The sequence below is a fragment of the Somniosus microcephalus genome, unplaced genomic scaffold (genome assembly GCF_052327205.1).
Source record: "Somniosus microcephalus isolate GS21.2 unplaced genomic scaffold, FLI_Smic_1.0 unresolved_chr1, whole genome shotgun sequence".
Taxonomy (NCBI): domain Eukaryota; kingdom Metazoa; phylum Chordata; class Chondrichthyes; order Squaliformes; family Somniosidae; genus Somniosus; species Somniosus microcephalus.
The window spans coordinates 149,423,142-149,439,818 of record NW_028225179.1 but is presented as its reverse complement, the minus strand read 5'-3'; the positions used below and the strand labels follow the sequence as shown (position 1 = coordinate 149,439,818).

The following is a 16,677-nucleotide window of genomic DNA, read 5'->3' as shown; positions in this document are numbered from 1 at the left end:
TCATGGTCACTGTATGATCTGTCTGTACCAGTAATCTCATGGTCACTGTATGATCTGTCTGTACCAGTAATCTCATGGTCACTGTATGATCTGTCTGTACCAGTAATCTCATGGTCACTGTATGATCTGTCTGTACCAGTAATCTCATGGTCACTGTATGATCTGTCTGTACCAGTAATCTCATGGTCACTGTATGATCTGTCTGTACCAGTAATCTCATGGTCACTGTATGATCTGTCTGTACCAGTAATCTCATGGTCTCTGTATGATCTGTCTGTACCAGTAATCTCATGGTCACTGTATGATCTGTCTGTACCAGTAAACTCACGGTCACTGTATGATCTGTCTGTACCAGTAATCTCATGGTCTCTGTATGGTCTGTCTGTACCAGTAATCTCATGGTCACTGTATGATCTGTCTGTACCAGTAATCTCATGGTCTCTGTATGGTCTGTCTGTACCAGTAATCTCATGGTCACTGTATGATCTGTCTGTACCAGTAATCTCATGGTCTCTGTATGATCTGTCTGTACCAGTAATCTCATGGTCTCTGTATGATCTGTCTGTACCAGTAATCTCATGGTCTCTGTATGATCTGTCTGTACCAGTAATCTCATGGTGACTGTATGATCTGTCTGTACCAGTAATCTCATGGTGACTGTATGATCTGTCTGTACCAGTAATCTCATGGTCTCTGTATGATCTGTCTGTACCAGTAATCTCATGGTGACTGTATGATCTGTCTGTACCAGTAATCTCACGGTCACTGTATGATCTGTCTGTACCAGTAATCTCATGGTCACTGTATGATCTGTCTGTACCAGTAATCTCATGGTCTCTGTATGATCTGTCTGTACCAGTAATCTCATGGTCACTGTATGATCTGTCTGTACCAGTAATCTCATGGTCACTGTATGATCTGTCTGTACCAGTAATCTCATGGTCACTGTATGATCTGTCTGTACCAGTAATCTCACGGTCACTGTATGATCTGTCTGTACCAGTAATCTCATGGTCACTGTATGATCTGTCTGTACCAGTAATCTCATGGTCTCTGTATGATCTGTCTGTACCAGTAATCTCATGGTCTCTGTATGATCTGTCTGTTCCAGTAATCTCATGGTCTCTGTATGATCTGTCTGTACCAGTAATCTCATGGTCTCTGTATGATCTGTCTGTTCCAGTAATCTCACGGAGACTGTATGATCTGTCTGTACCAGTAATCTCACGGTCACTGTATGATCTGTCTGTACCAGTAATCTCATGGTCACTGTATGATCTGTCTGTACCAGTAATCTCATGGTCACTGTATGATCTGTCTGTACCAGTAATCTCACGGTCACTGTATGATCTGTCTGTACCAGTAATCTCACGGTCACTGTATGATCTGTCTGTACCTGTAATCTCACGGTCACTGTATGATCTGTCTGTACCAGTAATCTCACGGTCACTGTATGATCTGTCTGTACCAGTAATCTCACGTTCACTGTATGATCTGTCTGTACCAGTAATCTCACGGTCACTGTATGATCTGTCTGTACCAGTAATCTCACGGTCACTGTATGATCTCTCTGTACCAGTAATCTCACGGTCACTGTATGATCTGTCTGTACCAGTAATCTCACGGTCACTGTATGATCTGTCTGCTCCAGTAATCTCATGGTCACTGTATGATCTGTCTGTACCAGTAATCTCACGGTCACTGTATGATCTGTCTGTACCAGTAATCTCACGGTCACTGTATGATCTGTCTGTACCAGTAATCTCATGGTCACTGTATGATCTGTCTGTACCAGTAATCTCACGGTCACTGTATGATCTCTCTGTACCAGTAATCTCACGGTCACTGTATGATCTGTCTGTACCAGTAATCTCACGGTCACTGTATGATCTGTCTGCTCCAGTAATCTCATGGTCACTGTATGATCTGTCTGTACCAGTAATCTCACGATCATTGTATGATCTGTCTGTACCAGTAATCTCACGGTCACTGTATGATCTGTCTGTACCAGTAATCTCATGGTCACTGTATGATCTGTCTGTACCAGTAATCTCACGGAGACTGTATGATCTGTCTGTACCAGTAATCTCACGGTCACTGTATGATCTGTCTGTACCAGTAATCTCACGGTCACTGTATGATCTGTCTGTACCAGTAATCTCACGGTCACTGTATGATCTGTCTGTACCAGTAATCTCATGGTCACTGTATGATCTCTCTGTACCAGTAATCTCACGGTCACTGTATGATCTGTCTGTACCAGTAATCTCACGGTCACTGTATGATCTGTCTGTACCAGTAATCTCAGGGTCACTGTATGATCTGTCTGTACCAGTAATCTCACGGTCACTGTATGATCTGTCTGTACCAGTAATCTCATGGTCACTGTATGATCTGTCTGTACCAGAAATCTCACGGAGACTGTATGATCTGTCTGTACCAGTAATCTCATGGTCACTGTATGATCTGTCTGTACCAGTAATCTCACGGTCACTGTATGATCTGTCTGTACCAGTAATCTCACGGTCACTGTATGATCTGTCTGTACCAGTAATCTCATGGTCACTGTATGATCTGTCTGTACCAGTAATCTCACGGTCACTGTATGATCTGTCTGTACCAGTAATCTCACGGTCACTGTATGATCTGTCTGTACCAGTAATCTCATGGTCACTGTATGATCTGTCTGTACCAGTAATCTCACGGTCACTGTATGATCTGTCTGTACCAGTAATCTCATGGTCACTGTATGATCTGTCTGTACCAGTAATCTCACGGTCACTGTATGATCTGTCTGTACCAGTAATCTCATGGTCACTGTATGATCTGTCTGTACCAGTAATCTCATGGTCACTGTATGATCTGTCTGTACCAGTAATCTCACGGTCACTGTATGATCTGCCTGTAACAGTATTCACATGGTCACTGTATGATCTGTCTGTACCAGTAATCTCACGGTCACTGTATGATCTGTCTGTACCAGTAATCTCATGGTCACTGTATGATCTGTCTGTACCAGTAATCTCACGGTCACTGTATGATCTGTCTGTACCAGTAATCTCACGGTCACTGTATGATCTGTCTGTACCAGTAATCTCACGGTCACTGTATGATCTGTCTGTACCAGTAATCTCACGGTCACTGTATGATCTGTCTGTACCAGTAATCTCACGGTCACTGTATGATCTGTCTGTACCAGTAATCTCACGGTCACTGTATGATCTGTCTGTACCAGTAATCTCACGGTCACTGTATGATCTGTCTGTACCAGTAATCTCACGGTCACTGTATGATCTGTCTGTACCAGTAATCTCACGGAGACTGTATGATCTGTCTGTACCAGTAATCTCACGGAGACTGTATGATCTGTCTGTACCAGTAATCTCACGGTCACTGTATGATCTGTCTGTACCAGTAATCTCACGGTCACTGTATGATCTGTCTGTACCAGTAATCTCACGGTCACTGTATGATCAGTCTGTACCAGTAATCTCACGGTCATTGTATGATCTGTCTGTACCAGTAATCTCACGGTCACTGTATGATCTGTCTGTACCAGTAATCTCACGGTCACTGTATCATCAGTCTGTACCAGTAATCTCACGGTCACTGTATGATCTGTCTGTACCAGTAATCTCACGGTCACTGTATGATCTGTCTGCTCCAGTAATCTCATGGTCACTGTATGATCTGTCTGTACCAGTAATCTCATGGTCTCTGTATGATCTGTCTGTACCAGTAATCTCACGGAGACTGTATGATCTGTCTGTACCAGTAATCTCACGGTCACTGTATGATCTGTCTGTACCAGTAATCTCATGGTCACTGTATGATCTGTCTGCTCCAGTAATCTCATGGTCTCTGTATGATCTGTCTGCTCCAGTAATCTCATGGTCTCTGTATGATCTGTCTGTACCAGTAATCTCATGGTCTCTGTCTGATCTCTCTGTACCAGTAATCTCACGGTCACTGTATGATCTGTCTGTCCCAGTAATCTCATGGTCTCTGTATGATCTGTCTGTACCAGTAATCTCATGGTCACTGTATGATCTGTCTGTACCAGTAATCTCACGGTCACTGTATGATCTGTCTGTACCAGTAATCTCATGGTCACTGTATGATCTGTCTGTACCAGTAATCTCATGGTCACTGTATGATCTGTCTGCTCCAGTAATCTCATGGTCACTGTATGATCTGTCTGTACCAGTAATCTCATGGTCACTGTATGATCTGTCTGCACCAGTAATCTCACGGTCTCTGTATGATCTGTCTGCACCAGTAATCTCACGGTCTCTGTATGATCTGTCTGTACCAGTAATCTCATGGTCTCTGTATGATCTCTCTGTACCAGTAATCTCATGGTCACTGTATGATCTGTCTGCTCCAGTAATCTCATGGTCTCTGTATGATCTGTCTGTACCAGTAATCTCACGGTCACTGTATGATCTGTCTGTCCCAGTAATCTCATGGTCTCTGTATGATCTGTCTGCTCCAGTAATCTCACGGTCACTGTATGATCTGTCTGTACCAGTAATCTCATGGTCACTGTATGATCTGTCTGCTCCAGTAATCTCACGGTCACTGTATGATCTGTCTGTACCAGTAATCTCACGGTCTCTGTATGATCTGTCTGTACCAGTAATCTCATGGTCACTGTATGATCTGTCTGCTCCAGTAATCTCATGGTCACTGTATGATCTGTCTGCACCAGTAATCTCACGGTCTCTGTATGATCTGTCTGTACCAGTAGTCTCATGGTCTCTGTATGATCTCTCTGTACCAGTAATCTCATGGTCACTGTATGATCTGTCTGTACCAGTAATCTCACGGTCACTGTATGATCTGTCTGTACCAGTAATCTCACGGTCACTGTATGATCTGTCTGTACCAGTAATCTCATGGTCACTGTATGATCTGTCTGCACCAGTAATCTCATGGTCTCTGTATGATCTCTCTGTACCAGTAATCTCATGGTCTCTGTATGATCTCTCTGTACCAGTAATCTCACGGTCACTGTATGATCTGTCTGTACCAGTAATCTCATGGTCTCTGTATGATCTGTCTGTACCAGTAATCTCATGGTCTCTGTATGATCTCTCTGTACCAGTAATCTCATGGTCTCTGTATGATCTCTCTGTACCAGTAATCTCACGGTCACTGTATGATCTGTCTGTACCAGTAATCTCATGGTCTCTGTATGATCTGTCTGTACCAGTAATCTCACGGTCACTGTATGATCTGTCTGTACCAGTAATCTCATGGTCACTGTATGATCTGTCTGTACCAGTAATCTCACGGTCACTGTATGATCTGTCTGTACCAGTAATCTCACGGTCACTGTATGATCTGTGTGTACCAGTAATCTCATGGTCACTGTATGATCTGTCTGTACCAGTAATCTCACGGTCACTGTATGATCTGTCTGTACCAGTAATCTCATGGTCTCTGTATGATCTGTCTGTACCAGTAATCTCATGGTCACTGTATGATCTCTCTGTACCAGTAATCTCATGGTCTCTGTATGATCTGTCTGTACCAGTAATCTCATGGTCTCTGTATGATCTGTCTGTACCAGTAATCTCATGGTCTCTGTATGATCTGTCTGTACCAGTAATCTCACGGTCACTGTATGATCTGTCTGTACCAGTAATCTCACGGTCACTGTATGATCTGTCTGTACCAGTAATCTCATGGTCACTGTATGATCTGTCTGTACCAGTAATCTCATGGTCACTGTGTGATCTGTCTGTACCAGTAATCTCATGGTCTCTGTATGATCTGTCTGTACCAGTAATCTCATGGTCTCTGTATGATCTGTCTGTACCAGTAATCTCACGGTCACTGTATGATCTGTCTGTACCAGTAATCTCATGGTCTCTGTATGATCTGTCTGTACCAGTAATCTCATGGTCTCTGTATGATCTGTCTGTACCAGTAATCTCATGGTCACTATATGATCTGTCTGTACCAGTAATCTCATGGTCACTGTATGATCTGTCTGTACCAGTAATCTCACGGTCACTGTATGATCTGTCTGTACCAGTAATCTCATGGTCTCTGTATGATCTGTCTGTACCAGTAATCTCATGGTCTCTGTATGATCTGTCTGTACCAGTAATCTCACGGTCACTGTATGATCTGTCTGTACCAGTAATCTCATGGTCACTGTATGATCTGTCTGTACCAGTAATCTCATGGTCTCTGTATGATCTGTCTGTACCAGTAATCTCATGGTCACTGTATGATCTGTCTGTACCAGTAATCTCATGGAGACTGTATGATCTGTCTGCTCCAGTAATCTCATGGTCTCTGTATGATCTGTCTGTACCAGTAATCTCATGGTCTCTGTCTGATCTCTCTGTACCAGTAATCTCACGGTCACTGTATGATCTGTCTGTCCCAGTAATCTCATGGTCTCTGTATGATCTGTCTGTACCAGTAATCTCATGGTCACTGTATGATCTGTCTGTACCAGTAATCTCACGGTCACTGTATGATCTGTCTGTACCAGTAATCTCATGGTCACTGTATGATCTGTCTGTACCAGTAATCTCATGGTCACTGTATGATCTGTCTGCTCCAGTAATCTCATGGTCACTGTATGATCTGTCTGTACCAGTAATCTCATGGTCACTGTATGATCTGTCTGCACCAGTAATCTCACGGTCTCTGTATGATCTGTCTGCACCAGTAATCTCACGGTCTCTGTATGATCTGTCTGTACCAGTAATCTCATGGTCTCTGTATGATCTCTCTGTACCAGTAATCTCATGGTCACTGTATGATCTGTCTGCTCCAGTAATCTCATGGTCTCTGTATGATCTGTCTGTACCAGTAATCTCACGGTCACTGTATGATCTGTCTGTCCCAGTAATCTCATGGTCTCTGTATGATCTGTCTGCTCCAGTAATCTCACGGTCACTGTATGATCTGTCTGTACCAGTAATCTCATGGTCACTGTATGATCTGTCTGCTCCAGTAATCTCACGGTCACTGTATGATCTGTCTGTACCAGTAATCTCACGGTCTCTGTATGATCTGTCTGTACCAGTAATCTCATGGTCACTGTATGATCTGTCTGCTCCAGTAATCTCATGGTCACTGTATGATCTGTCTGCACCAGTAATCTCACGGTCTCTGTATGATCTGTCTGTACCAGTAGTCTCATGGTCTCTGTATGATCTCTCTGTACCAGTAATCTCATGGTCACTGTATGATCTGTCTGTACCAGTAATCTCACGGTCACTGTATGATCTGTCTGTACCAGTAATCTCACGGTCACTGTATGATCTGTCTGTACCAGTAATCTCATGGTCACTGTATGATCTGTCTGCACCAGTAATCTCATGGTCTCTGTATGATCTCTCTGTACCAGTAATCTCATGGTCTCTGTATGATCTCTCTGTACCAGTAATCTCACGGTCACTGTATGATCTGTCTGTACCAGTAATCTCATGGTCTCTGTATGATCTGTCTGTACCAGTAATCTCATGGTCTCTGTATGATCTCTCTGTACCAGTAATCTCATGGTCTCTGTATGATCTCTCTGTACCAGTAATCTCACGGTCACTGTATGATCTGTCTGTACCAGTAATCTCATGGTCTCTGTATGATCTGTCTGTACCAGTAATCTCACGGTCACTGTATGATCTGTCTGTACCAGTAATCTCATGGTCACTGTATGATCTGTCTGTACCAGTAATCTCACGGTCACTGTATGATCTGTCTGTACCAGTAATCTCACGGTCACTGTATGATCTGTGTGTACCAGTAATCTCATGGTCACTGTATGATCTGTCTGTACCAGTAATCTCACGGTCACTGTATGATCTGTCTGTACCAGTAATCTCATGGTCTCTGTATGATCTGTCTGTACCAGTAATCTCATGGTCACTGTATGATCTCTCTGTACCAGTAATCTCATGGTCTCTGTATGATCTGTCTGTACCAGTAATCTCATGGTCTCTGTATGATCTGTCTGTACCAGTAATCTCATGGTCTCTGTATGATCTGTCTGTACCAGTAATCTCACGGTCACTGTATGATCTGTCTGTACCAGTAATCTCACGGTCACTGTATGATCTGTCTGTACCAGTAATCTCATGGTCACTGTATGATCTGTCTGTACCAGTAATCTCATGGTCACTGTGTGATCTGTCTGTACCAGTAATCTCATGGTCTCTGTATGATCTGTCTGTACCAGTAATCTCATGGTCTCTGTATGATCTGTCTGTACCAGTAATCTCACGGTCACTGTATGATCTGTCTGTACCAGTAATCTCATGGTCTCTGTATGATCTGTCTGTACCAGTAATCTCATGGTCTCTGTATGATCTGTCTGTACCAGTAATCTCATGGTCACTATATGATCTGTCTGTACCAGTAATCTCATGGTCACTGTATGATCTGTCTGTACCAGTAATCTCACGGTCACTGTATGATCTGTCTGTACCAGTAATCTCATGGTCTCTGTATGATCTGTCTGTACCAGTAATCTCATGGTCTCTGTATGATCTGTCTGTACCAGTAATCTCACGGTCACTGTATGATCTGTCTGTACCAGTAATCTCATGGTCACTGTATGATCTGTCTGTACCAGTAATCTCATGGTCTCTGTATGATCTGTCTGTACCAGTAATCTCATGGTCACTGTATGATCTGTCTGTACCAGTAATCTCATGGAGACTGTATGATCTGTCTGTACCAGTAATCTCATGGTCTCTGTATGATCTGTCTGTACCAGTAATCTCATGGTCACTGTATGATCTGTCTGTACCAGTAATCTCATGGTCACTGTATGATCTGTCTGCACCAGTAATCTCATGGTCACTGTATGATCTGTCTGTACCAGTAATCTCACGGTCACTGTATGATCTGTGTGTACCAGTAATCTCACGGTCACTGTATGATCTGTCTGTACCAGTAATTTCACGGAGACTGTATGATCTGTCTGTACCAGTAATCTCATGGTCTCTGTATGATCTGTCTGCACCAGTAATCTCATGGTCACTGTATGATCTGTCTGTACCAGTAATTTCACGGAGTCTGTATGATCTGTCTGTACCAGTAATTTCAGTCACTGTTTGATCTGTTTGTAACAGTACTCTCATGGTCACTGTATGATCTGTCTGTACCAGTAATATCAGTCACTCTATGGTCTGTCTGTAGTAGGAATCTCGTGATTATTGTTTGATCTATGTGTAAGCGTAATCTCACAGTAACTTTTTGATCTGTCTATACCAGTAATCTCACGGTCACTTTATGATATGTCTGTACCAGTAATCTCACGGTCATTGTATAATCTGTCTATACCAGTAATCTCAGTCACTGTATAATCTGTCTGTACCAGTAATCTCAGTCACTGTATGATCAGTGTGTACGAGTAATCTTATGATCCCTGTATCATCTGTTTGTCCCAGTAATCTAACGGTCACATTATGATCTGTCTGTACCAGTAATCTCATTCACTGTATAATCTGTCTGTACCAGTAGTCTCATTCACTGTATGATTTGTTGTACTAATAATCTCACGGTCACTGTATGATCTGTCTGTACCAGAAATCTCACCGTCACTGTAAGATCTGCCTGTACCTGTAAGCTCAATCACTGTATGATCTGTCTGTACCAGTAATCTCACGGTCACTGTATGATCTGTCTGTACCAGAAATCTCACGGTCACTGTATGATCTGTCTGTACCAGTAATCTAAGTCACTGTATGTATTGGGTGGTTTAATATGATTGAAAATTATTAAATTGTTCACTCATTATTTCCTAGTTTTCAAGCTCGTTTAAAGGGGTCTTAATAAAGATTATTCTGTACAAAGCCAATGTATATTTAGCGTATTAGGGGACAAACACCTAACTGGATGAAGGACACATCCCACAGAGTGTTAGGGATAGTGGTTAGCACTGTTGCCTCACAGCGCCAGGGACCCGGGTTCGAATCCGGCCTCGGGCGACTGTCTGTGTGGAGTTTGCACATTCTCCCCGTGTTTGCGTGGGTTTTCTCCGGGTGCTCCGGTTTCCTCCCACAGTCCAAAGATGTGCGGGTTAGGTTGATTGGCTATGATAAATTGACCCTTAGTGTTAGGGGGATTAAATACATGGGGTTACGGGGATAGGGTGGGATATGTGTTGGTGTAGGGGTTATGGGGATCGGGTGGGATAATGTGTCAGTGCAGGCTCGATGGGCCGAAATGGCCTCTATCTGCACTGTGGGGCTTCTGTGATTCTGTGATTCTGAGATGGAGGGAGGAAAAGAGCTGCCACAGGGGAAAAGGTAAGGAAGGGAAATGAATAAATAATTCAAGATAAAAAGTAGAGGAAAAAAAGAGGATGAAGCAGCTGTGGCCCACAACTCGATCAGTCTGAACAGCAGCCTGGACAGGAACTCAAGGAAAACTGGTACATTCGGGCAGGCCCCAGATTCAGAGACACCCCCAAGAGGAAAAGACACCCTGGAGACAGCAAACCGACATCACCCTGAATACAGTCCATCAATCAAATTATATCCACGAATCTCAACAGAATCCAGCACATAATCAGGCAAAACAAAACGGATTGATATAAAAGAACAGGTGGAAGCACCATTTCTACAGGAGATCCTCCTCACCACCCCCAGAACACACCAAGTTTGTGAGTGAGTGGGTGGGACCAATGCCGGCCGCCTTCTACTGACCCAAGAGCAGAGGATAGTCACACTAATCAACAGGAACCTTCCCATTACTCTGAGACACACATTCCTGGAGAAGGAGGCCACTCCATCCTAAAGAATCTCGAATAACAGGAGAACCCAAAGTGAAGCTTCAGTTCTGTGTCCTGAATGAGGTGTCCGCACATTCCCCACATCAGCAATCCTCACACTCGCCCCACGTATGGACAGCATAGTAACCATGAGTGGAGACCTAAACTGTGCTCTTCACTCCCAACGGGACAAGCTTCCAGTGGACACAGGGCACTAGGACAAGCAGCCGGAGCAATCTGGGAAAAGTAGTGACCTGGTCCCACACCAACTAATAGCTCCCCTATCGGGTTTTACAAGGCCCTAATCACGGAGCTTACTCTCCCGCGACTGAAACCCCGCACTATGTGCTGGAGACAAGGGCACAGACACACTTAACTTAGTCACAATCAGGTTAATATATATGAGCAGAAAGGTCACCACCATTGCTCATCGTAGAAAATTAAATCCCTCCTCAATGCGGACAAGAAAATATTGGCCAAGATCTTAACCTCCAGATATCTCCGGACTGGTCCATTCAAACAAAAAGACTTTATACGGGGCCGCATGTGGATGCAAAACACCAGCGGTTATTCAATGTGATGCACCACTGTCATACCTCTACCCTGCTACTCTCCCTGGATGTATAAGAGATAATTGTCTAGGGCGAGTGAAATGATTCAAGACAACTGAGAGAATAAGCCTTGGTGACACTTTCAGCAATCCAGTGCTTGCTCCCCAGGTCCACAGTGAGCACCAGCTAACTTTATACCCCTCGCCACTCCTCCCTCAACAGGCAGAGAAAGCCTCACTCCCAGGCTTCCTGTCCTGACCTTGGTCACGGACATGAGTTTGACACACAAGGTGGAGATGGATCAGGAGATGAGTATTGTAGAGGAGGAAAGGTTCAGCTGGGAAGGGCGGTGTTTCCTGTTGCTGAAGTGTGCAAAGTATCGATGGGTTCTGGAGGCTGTGGTTCATCTGAGGGTCCCTGTGTTGGTCATGTTTGGGGAGCTGACATTTTCAGCTGACCAGTTGAAGGCGATGCTTTTTAAAAGATGGATTTGGTCCGTGAATAACACTTTAACTCCATCCAGGCCCGCTTTTAACCGCGTTCCTTAGCAACTACTTAGTACTAAAAGATACTATCTATGATATTTTTATGTATAACGAATCAAATTATGAGATATAAATCAGGCCAAAGGAACTGATAGGAGTTTTACCGGGGTTAATGGCATCCAGCATTTCACTCCACACTGCGTACGGTAAAGGGCCATTGAATTTTTCGATAGACAGGGCGGCATCTGCTAATGTCAGTGTATTATGGTCCTCACTAATCCTGCAAATATCAAACAATTGGTTATAAATTGAAAAAAATTACTTTTCTGAGCTATTTTACCAAACTGTGCAGAGTTTCAGTAAAGAGCATGGCCTACCTCCTCTTCTGACGAGTTTCCTCCTGAAATAAATAAAACACAATCTGAGTTGACAGAGACTGAGCGTCTATATCCGGACAGCAGAAATTACACCCAGATTGTTACAAGCTGCTGATAATTCCCAATTCTCACTGCTGCCCACACACAGGTAGAAAGAGGATATTACAAAAAGGATATCGAAGCACTGGAGAAAGTATAAAAGAGATTTACAAGAATGATACCAGAACTGCGAGGGTTCAACTAACAGGAAAGAGTGAACAGGAAAGATTATTCTCTAGAAAAGAGAAGACTGAGAGGTGACCCGAGCGAGGTCTTTAACATTATGAAAGGATTCGATAGGGCAGATGTAGAGAAGATGTTTCCACTTGTGGGGAGTCTAAAGCAAGGGGTCATAAATATAAGAGAGTCAGTAATAAATCCAAAAGGGAATTCAGGAGAAATCTCTTTACTCAGAGTGTTTAGAATGTGGAACTCGCTACCACAAGTTGAGGTGAATAGCACCGATATATTTAAAAGGGAGCGAGATCAGTACATGAGGGAGAAAGGAACAGAAGGATATATTGATAGGGTGAGATGAAGTAAGGTGGGAGGAGGCTCGTGTGGAGCATAAACACTGACATAGATCTGATGGGCCGAATGGCCGGTCTCTGTGCTGTAAAATTCTGTGTATTTCTATGAGCGGCATATTTGAAAACAGGCCAATGGAAATTATACGAAAAATTCTTAAATGCTTCCGATAGAAGCAGGATATAGCTGAAAAATCTCATAAGAGTATCAGGTATTTGAAATCAACATCAGTGTCACTCACAGACACAGTGCCTCTCACACCCACCCTACCAGACACACCCACACACTCACAACATGGGACTGGAACTGGATTGGAATGTGAGTTTCAGGAGAATATTAAACTTGGGCACCACAGAAAGAATTACAGACTAAATATCAAGATCAGGGCAACTCATTCCCGGGGAAGGTGCAGGTATTCCCGGGATACTGTATATTTTGTGGGAGGTCGATTAGCTCGGTGACAACAGCAGATCCTCCCGGGAATGGAGAAAACAATCGATCGGTTTAAATCAGTGACGAACTTTTGGAAAAATGCTGCATTTATTTCAAAATTCTCGCCCGTCATTTTGTGACTGTGAACTTTCACTGAACTAAACTGAAATATAATCCTCACCTTCAGAAATGTCAGCTCGTCTTTTTGCTCCATCTGTTTCTGCAACTTTGAGAGTTTCTCCTGAATAGAATTTAAATTCTTTTGAATCTGTCGAAGATTTTCCTCCATTGATTCTAGAATCTTCCCCTCTTGTTCCCTGAGATCTCGGATTAATCGCTGCTCTTTCTCACTGAGAATCTGGTGCATTTTAGCGAACTCGGATGTGATGCGGGTCTGCAGACTGCTCGACTGTTCCTGCCAAATATAACGTGAAAAATAATACTTTATCCGCAATAAAAGCAAAAAAAAACTAATCAAACTTCGAAAATCAGCAGAGGGAGATTTACCCTAATTTCGGAAATCTTCTGTTTCTGCCGTCGCTCTGTTTCTAGAACCGCCGATTTCTTCTCTGTGAGAGAATCGAAGGAAGATTTCACCTGACCCTGGGATTGGGAGAGAAAATCACAGAATAAAAGTGTTGGACCATGAAAACGTAATAAAATAATCAGGTGATCAAACCTGTTCCTTTTACCTTGTAGATTCCAACAGCTTTTTTAATGGGCATGAAGTTGTGAGATTTGTGTTCCCGCGCATCTCTACAAACAAGGCAGATCAATTTCTTGTCAGTTTCACAAAACAGCTTCAGTTCTTCCTGATGTTCCTCACAGTGAAGTTTACTTTCCTTCTTTTTCGGATTCAGCTTTAATTTTCGAGCTTTCTCGGCCAGATTCGCTAAGGCCCGATTAACCCTGAGGTTTATTTCCAGAAACTCCTCTCTACATTCTGGGCAGGAGTTTGTCTCCTTCTTTTCCCAACACTGTGTGATACAGGAGCGGCAGAAGTTGTGTCCACACTCCAGTAATACCGGATCGATGAAGAAATCAAGACAAATGGGACAAATTGCCTCCTCGGACAAACTCTCGGCCTGCTGTCTGGAAGCCATGTTCACCCTCAGCACTCCCTGATTCAAACCGCTTTTAGTTTCAGTGTTTACTGCGCTGCCGAACAGCCTCAGTTCAGCGATTTCCCGATGAAGTTCACGGCAATACTCAGGGAATTATTATTACTATAAACTATTCTCTGTCCAGTCGACATTTACACAGGGAGATAAAACCTAGAGCAGTATAAAGGACAAACAGTGTTAGAGGGCGGAGGGAAATAATTGAATCCAGGCGGGTGGCGTGTTGACAGTGACAGGAGGGAGAGAGAGGGAGGGAGGAGCCGGAGATGGGCGGGGATCGAGATTCCAGTGCACTTTGATCCAGACCAAACTCGCTCTGGTGACACACGGTGTGAGATACGGATCCATAAACTGAATTGTGTTAATGATTGCAGCCGCTCACCCTGAAACACAAAGTGCCATAAATGTCAAGGAGCTGCCTGGATCAGTTTTAGTACTTGCTGATTCAATCTGCTGGTGTCATGGTTCTGTGGGTGGATCCAGACCCGGTTCCCAGTCACAGATCACTCGAGTCCCTGCAAGTGCTGTTCACATCTGGATGAAATAGAATCGCATTTACAAAGAGAAAAGACAGTCTGTGATTTTTCAGAGGTGCGCTCATCATCAGACTGAGCGATTAATGGGAATTTTAACTGCGTCTGGGAATCGGGAGAGGGAAAAAGGAGGAGGGCAGAAGGAGAACCCAAAATATATTACTATTGAAATCACTGGAAGGAAAATCAGACTGGTTCTGTTATCAGCGTACGATCCACTGCACCACATGTTCCTTCCTGTGCTGTGTCCAAGCAACCCTCTCCCGATCACTGCCCCCTCCCTCCGAATCAATTCCCCGACCCTAGGAGTTACCTGGGAATGCACAGCTGGTTTCCGCAGCTGGGCAGTTACATTTCATTCTGTCTTGCCAGAGAGAAGCAGGCGGAGCGAGCATGCAGCTTCCCCAGGATAACAAGCTCCATGTGCAGGGTGCCAGTGACTGACACACACGTCACTCTGCGGGCAGCGCATCTCAATTCGGAGATTTACCGCAACCATTTCCTCAATATCGAGCTGGTGTGCGACCATACTCAGCGCATCATGCAAGTCAATGCTCGAGATCCTGGCAGCAGCCATGTTGCCGTCATTCTGCGGCAGTCTGCTGTACCATCAGCCTTTGAGCCACCAGGACAAACCAGAGGGTGGCTAATGGGCGACAAGGGCCATCAACTGAACACCCGGCTCTTGACTCTGCTATGCTACACGTGGGCAGCGTGCATATAATGAGAGCCATGCTGCCACACGGAACCTAAGAGAGCAGACCATTGGTGTCATTCATCAACGCTTCTTCTGTTAGGTCCGCTCTGGAGGAGCCCTGCGGTACTCACCAGAGCGGATCTCAAGATTCGCCATGGTCTCCTGCATGCTCCACAATCTCGGCATCATGAGGGCACAGCCCTTCCCAGCAGACAAACGGCAACCAGCTGAGGAGGAGAAGGAGGAGGCAGAGGTGTAGGAGGAAGCAGAAGAGGAGGAGGAGGAAGTGGAATTGAAGGAGGTGGAAGCAGAAGAGGAGGAAGCGGAAGGGAAGAGACAACCCAGACAGCTCCTTTATTCCCGGGCTCCCCGTGATATAATCATCCGACTGAGGTACCAGTGAACACAACCCCAATTCCCCATCAATAATAGTCCCACACATTACCTGCCCTCTGTTACTGACCATCACAGCGTCCTCGACCACAATCTCTATCAGGTCACCTCTCAGTCTTCACTTTTCTAGAGAAAAGAGCTCCAGCCTGTTTAATCTCTCCTGATGGTGTAACCTCTCAGATCTGCTATAATCTGGGTCAATCTATTTTGTAATTTCTCCAGGGCCTCTGTATCCTTTTTGTAATATGGAGACCAGAACTGTGCTCAGTACACAACAAGTGAGGTCTAACCAAGCTTCTATACAAGTTTAACACAACTTCTCTACTTTTCAATTCTGTTCCTCTAGACATGAACCCCCCGGTGTTTGCATTTTATGGCCTTGTTTACTTGCGTTGCTACTTTTAATGATTTGTGAATCTGCAGCCCGAGATCCCTTTGCTCCTCGAACCCATTTAGATTCTTATTTCCCAGGAGTCTGAGGCCTCCTTATTCTTCCTGCCATTTGTTTCTTCTCTTCCCATCCTTTCCCCCGGCCCTACAGAGGTCCTTGCTGATTTTTCAGCTCCCAGTTCCGCTGCAGGGTGTGTACCCGCAATGCTAACCTGTCTATTATATAATATAATATTAATTATATTTGCATACCCCACTGCACCATTTTTGTAGAATGCTCCCATTTTTAATACAGAGAACCTCAGCATTTTGTTTGCATTTTCTGCTTCTACTTCGAACTAATGGTGAAAGGGAATCCCGGAAATTTCAACTCAAGTTAATATCGCT

The 16,677-nt window shown here is 44.1% G+C and overlaps 1 pseudogene across 1 annotated transcript in view; it reads right to left on the bottom strand.

Annotated features, from left to right (window-relative positions):
• Positions 1-15,166, bottom strand: part of LOC147096237 (zinc-binding protein A33-like) — a 38,652-nt pseudogene extending 23,486 nt beyond the window's left edge. Inside the window, exons 1-5 of the transcript XR_015074875.1 lie at positions 13,849-15,166; positions 13,664-13,759; positions 13,338-13,571; positions 12,158-12,180; positions 11,945-12,060 (exon numbers count right to left, since the gene is read on the bottom strand). The product of XR_015074875.1 is annotated as a zinc-binding protein A33-like (transcript). The remainder of the gene's footprint in view (positions 1-11,944; positions 12,061-12,157; positions 12,181-13,337; positions 13,572-13,663; positions 13,760-13,848) is intronic.
• Positions 15,167-16,677: the final 1,511 nt, after the last annotated feature.